Source organism: Camelus ferus, chromosome 15 (assembly GCF_009834535.1).
Source record: "Camelus ferus isolate YT-003-E chromosome 15, BCGSAC_Cfer_1.0, whole genome shotgun sequence".
NCBI classification, from domain to species: Eukaryota; Metazoa; Chordata; class Mammalia; order Artiodactyla; family Camelidae; genus Camelus; species Camelus ferus.
Window position 1 is genome coordinate 49,240,152 of NC_045710.1, and position 6,000 is coordinate 49,246,151.

The window sequence follows — 6,000 nt, forward strand, 5'->3', positions numbered from 1 at the left end:
AGAGCACAGGTTTTGTGTGTGTGTGTGTGTGTGTGTGTGTGTGTGTGTGTGTGTGAAGTCACCCATCACAAAGAGTCATATCAACAAAGCCCAGAGCTCCCCGACACTGATAAATCACCCTCCCCATCGCATTCTGCCTACCAGACATATTGATCTGAACTAATCAAGTAGAAAGAGTCATTGGGGAAAAAATTAACAGGCTTAAAAAAAAAAAAATAAATCCCCCTCACATGATTACTGCTCCAGGAAGAGTGAGCTCTGCCCAGCTCATGGCAAATTTGCCAAAGGCCACAGCGACCACGCAGGACGGGAGAAGGAGGCGAGGGTGTGGGAGGGCAAGCCCCCACCGGAGAGAACGGGGTGTCTGCCGCTCTTTGGTTTTAACCTGTATCCACTGTGCGGCTCCGGCGTAACATCTGGGCTCAGCACAGGCTGATTTAATAATGCGCTGGGAGTTGGCATTTGCTGCAATCCCGCAGCAGCAGTAAATAGCGGCAGGGAAGATGTGTACCAGACCTAATCTGCCCCCTTTTTCTACTTAGAAAGCCACATTAATATTTAATAGAAGAAAAATAATTCATGCAGATTTGAAAGCAAAATCCATGAAAAGGCACATTAAAAGAGCTGGGGGGAGGTGAGTCTGTTTCAGGAACACTCGCTTCTCCCCCAGAATGAACGAAAGCTGGTAATTTATGCCCAGGGAGGCAACCTAGGCAAATCTCGCCCACCTGCTTCGTCCTGGATTTTGGTTTTATATCTATAAACATCCCCTAACTTCCCACCTAGGCCCTGTGTTTCTGCCTCCTCAGACTAGTGCTGGAAATTTCACAGCCAAGCCAGGGCCTGATGCTCAGAATATCAGGTGGGAAGCTGGGGACAGACTGAGACATCTTGCATCATAAATCTCTCTTAGGACAATTTGGGAGCCTGGGCTTGGGGGGGGGTCCCCATTTTTGTTGACTACAGAACAGATGTAAAAAGTTGTTTTTTGGGAGTCCCTTAATAAAGGACTATATGCTCTTAAAAAAAAAAAAAAAGATACAAACTTTATTTACAACCCAGAAATAGACTCACAGACATAGAAAACAAACTGGTTATCAGTGGGGAAAGGTTGAGAGACATGTCTGGGACTAATGGATACACACTACTATATAAAAAATAGATAAACAAAAAGCACCTACTGTATAGCACAGGGAACTATATTATAAATGTCTTATAATGAGCCATAATAGAAAAGAATCTGAAAAACATATATATATGTATGTGTGTATGTACATGCATAACAGAATTACTTTGCTGTACACCTGAAACTAACATTGTAAACTGACTACACTGCAGTAAAAAATACGAATTATTAAAAAATAAATAAAGGACTATATTCAGTGGTACCGATCTGAGTGGGACACAATGTATCCAGGGCCGCTGGGAAAGAGAGAAGACGGGTCTCAGACCATTCTCCTCTTCCTGCGGGTAGCTTTCTTCCTGAGGATTCCAGGTGGCCAGCGCCTCCTTGCTGTGCTTTCAACGTGGCCTTGATGTTGTCACGGCTCTTAGGAAGAGGGTCTCTGCCAAGGCTCTCCCTTCCTCCCTGCCCCCATCGAAGTTTACCAGTTTTATGTCCTCCCACTGCAGGAGCCTGACCTTAGCATTCCGGACTGACGGTTGCCAGCTAAACTACCCTGTGTGTTCACTGGTTCGTTGGTATCACATCCCAGGATGCATACTGGTACCTTACCAAGAGTCCTTCAGGGGTCAGGTCTTGTTTTAAAGACTGGCCCGAAAAGCATGACTTGCAGGGACAGAAACATGTTGGCAGGAATACGTGTCAGGAATATAATTTAATATTTCCCTTAAATTACACCACGTAGAGGGGCCGGCCTTGCTTCCTTGAAGCGTATCCTATAATGTGCAGCAGTGAGCCTCACCCAAGGATCACCCCCCACCCAATCTCCTCTCGTGTTACATCAGCCAGGAGAGTGGGTTCTGCTTCGTCTTCCACACCAGTGTCATTTCTCTCTGCATCCTGAAAAATCACCTCTCCAAAGCCCCTCTGCTTCAACAGCGTGGGCCTGTACTCCCCTCGGCCCTGGGCATGGGCCAGCTTGCCCTGAGGATGAGAGGACAAGGGGGGGATTTGGAAGCAGACAGGTGGGCACAGCCTGCCCCTCGGAGGCAGAGAGCCAGTTCCCCGAGCAGAGCGCAGAACCAGCCCCACGGGCACGGACGGTGTAATGTTCAGTCCTTTTCCCAAGCCCGGAGGGGTAATTCCCAAACCACATCAGCGGGTTTCCATTTAGCCCAATTTTGCCTCATTTCCTCTAACATCATGACTGCAATGATTTAATGTTCAGGGCTGAGAACATCTCAGCTTCTCCCCTCTCTCGCCCTCTTACCGCGAGCTGCCCTCCCCTGAGGTTGTAACGGAGACTCCGGCAGGGCGGGCCGGCACCATTTAATAAACGGGAAGCAACGTGCGCTTACAGGGCGAACGTGTGACTACATTTTTTCCACGTGAAGGTAATTTTTGTGAGGAAGGGACCTTGGACTTCTTTTTTTTCCTTCTCCCTATGAATAGGCCCATTATAAACTGCACCTGACCAAGAATCGTTTTAGAATTGCTCTTTCCGGGGCTTTCTTCTTAGCCAGTATTTCCTGATGCTAAGTCACCGGAAGTTCCATTTGATGGCATGTGAATTTGTTCAAAATAACTTCTCTCCACTTCCTTGGATCCTACTTGGAAGGTTCCCCCAGCAAAGATCTGGCAACTGAAGAGCTTTGTTGTTGTTGTAGTTGTGGTGGTGGTGGTTGTTTTAAATCTGAGGAGATGTTGGGGGAATGACTTAGGCAGGTAGGGTAGGATTTAGAAAATTGAAAAAAAAAAAAGGAAAAAAGGAAAAGTCAGAATCCCGAGGAGTTTCCGCCACTCACATAGAACTTATTTAGAATGTGCTTGTTTTCTTGAAACCAACAGGAAAGAAAGAATTGTGCTCGCGGAGTGGGCTGTTCTCCAGCTCGAGACCCAGCGGAACAATTTGCAGAGAGACCAGGTCAGCTCAGGCTCTTTCTGCCTCCAAGAAAAATACTCAAGAGAAAGCTCCCGCTTCTCCAGGGGGTCGTACCAGCAGGTCACCACGGAGGGAGACTGGGTATTCATTATCCCTTCCTGTGTTTTATACTTTCAGATTTAACAGGCATTGGAAAGCCAGACATTGATAAAAATGACAGGAAATATTCTTAGTCAATTAAATCGCCACAATGTTAGGCTTCACATCTGTTCTAGGAACCCTGCAGAAACATGTGGCATTAATATTTAATAAAGAAAAAAAAAAGTAGCCCTGCTTTGGACTCAACAGCCGTTTCCCACTGTTCTCCCGGGACGTTCACTTCAGATCTTATAAACTTACAGAATTTAAATACATATGTCTCTCTCCCGAGCCCCTCTTCTCCTTAGCATTCAAAGGTGTGCTCAGTGCTCAGAGGAAGTTTGCTTGGAGCCTTGCTGGACCACACAGCCTCCAGTCCTACTGAGTTCCCCATCCGCTTCTGCTCAAGGAAGGCAGCTGTCACAGGGACGACCTCGGACCACGCTCACCTACACGGAGAGACCTCAAGCCAGGTGACAGCAAGCTCTATGCTCCAGAGCTTGGTCCCACCAGCTGCTCCTTGTCCCTGTGTCCCCCAGTGCTCAGTTGCCTCCCTTTGCGGAAGGCTGAGTTCACCAGTGTTATTGCTCTCTCTCTTTTTTTTTTTAATTGAAGTATAGTTGATTTACGTTATGACAATGTTATGTTAGTTTCAGGTGTACAGCAAAGTGATTCAGTTATACACATACATATATATTTATATATACACCTACATATATATATAAACATATTCTTTGTCAGATTCTTCTCCATCACAGGCCGTTGCAAGAGATTAAATATAGTTCCTTGTGCTATAAAGTAGGCCCTTGTTGGTTATCTATTTTATATATCTTAATCCCAAACTCCTAATTTATCCCTCCCTCGCCTTTCCCCTTTGGTAACCATAAGTTTATTTTCTGTGTCTGTGAGTCTCTTTCTGTTTTGTAAATAAGTTTCTTTGTATCATTTTTTTTTAGATTCCACATATAAGCGGTATCATATGATATTTGTCTTTCTCTTTCTGACTTCACTTAGTATGATCATCTCTAGGTCCATCCATGTTGCATGGTTAACACAATAGTGACTTTTTTTCTGTTTCACATCCCTGTTTGAGAAAAATGAGGCAATTCTCCCAGATAACTTCTTTTCCGACAGTGGTTCGGGGAACCACAGTGTTTCCATTGGCCCCTCAGCCATCTCAGAGTTCTCCTCTGCTGCCGCCCACCCCCTCCTCCAGGTGGGAAGACAGAAAGCACGAGGAATTCACACCAGCTCAAATCGTCTCAGACAAGAAGTGACACTGGTCGCATGAGCTCATATCCCACTAGACGGAACCACTCCCACGGTCTCACATTAAGGGAGGGAAGCACGGGGAATATCTGGGAAGCTCAATTATCTCTGCCAGGACAAGAAATCAGAGATGAGAAAAACACGGCTGAAACTGTAATATGGATTCTTTGTTAAATCAGATTTCATTTATGAAGTTTGATTTATCCACCTTTCAGAGCACATCAGATGTATAAAAGTAATTAACTGAACATTAAGTGAGGGCCTATTATGTCCCCGGGCACTGAGGATGTAGAGATTACATCAAACAGAAATAAACTGAAAGAACACCCATATTATCTAGTGACTCAGATGTAAGAATATGTGGAGACAAAATAGGGTTACCTTTAAGTTTTGAATGCATTGCTCCCCTGGGTTTCCCCAAGCTCCTGCTCCTTGGAAAAGACTTCCCTGAGGTAAAAAAAAAAAAAAAAAAAAAAAAAAAATAGAACTAAGAAAAAGATAAACTCAAATGGATGAGATTTACGTGAAGTCAAGTCTACCTCCTGGCTGTTGGACCACACGCTTATGTAAAATGGCGTAATTAATCAAAGTTGAATGGAAATGCAGAAGAAACAGGGAGTTCTTAACAAAGAACTGCTCAGGTGAGCAGCCTTGGGAGATACTGAAGCCAGTAAGTCTTGAATTGAAACCAATCATGCTTTACCTGGCTGCTAGCATGCTTCTTCATGTCCCCTGACTGTCTCACATGGTCAGATTGGAGGCAAAATCAGATCGGAGACAGCGTCCCCCCATCCTCTCCAGCATCACTCTTCTGCATCCTTCTTTTCAGCGTTACGCTCCTGCCTCTCATCTGAAGGCACACAACACTGATATTTCTCCCCACATTTCCTTTTAGCAAATCCTACTTCCAGGAGGGAGTGGATAAATGCGTGCTCTTACTAAACAGTGTGTGACAGATATGAATAAATATTTACCAAGCGTCTATTACATAGCCAGATAGCATGCTGGGTGCTGACTTACAATGGTGAGTAAGATCTACCCCTTCCCTTAAGAAGTTCACAGTGTTATGAGACAGTCAAAAAGTAAAAATGCTGCTTTTTTAGGGGAACAAGTAGAAGGAAGCACACAGGAGAAGATATAACCTAATCACAGTGACCAAGGTGTGATGGATGAATATAAACAGAGTTAAGAACCTATTTCTGGGGTACTTTATATTCCAACAGAAGCAAAGTCTTAGAATAAATTTCTAATTATGCAATTTCAAGATAAAGCAGAATCCAAAGAGACAGAGATGGTCTTCCTAGAAAATCCAAAGTCAGTGTTTTCTTAAAGAAGGACCTGTGAACCACCTTCTCTAGAGTCACCTGGAAATCTTGTTAGACTGTGAGACTCAGTCCTACAGGTACTAAAGCAACATCTCAGGAATATTTACATCCACTAAAATGTGAGGACTAATGCCTAAAATCATGTTATGTGAGCCACAACCTACTCGTTAGATAGAACAGACGTGACTAAACCTCCCTGTTCATGGAAATAATTTAGTTTTTTTTTTTTTTTTTAAATACTGACTTCTGGGTTCCATCCTCAG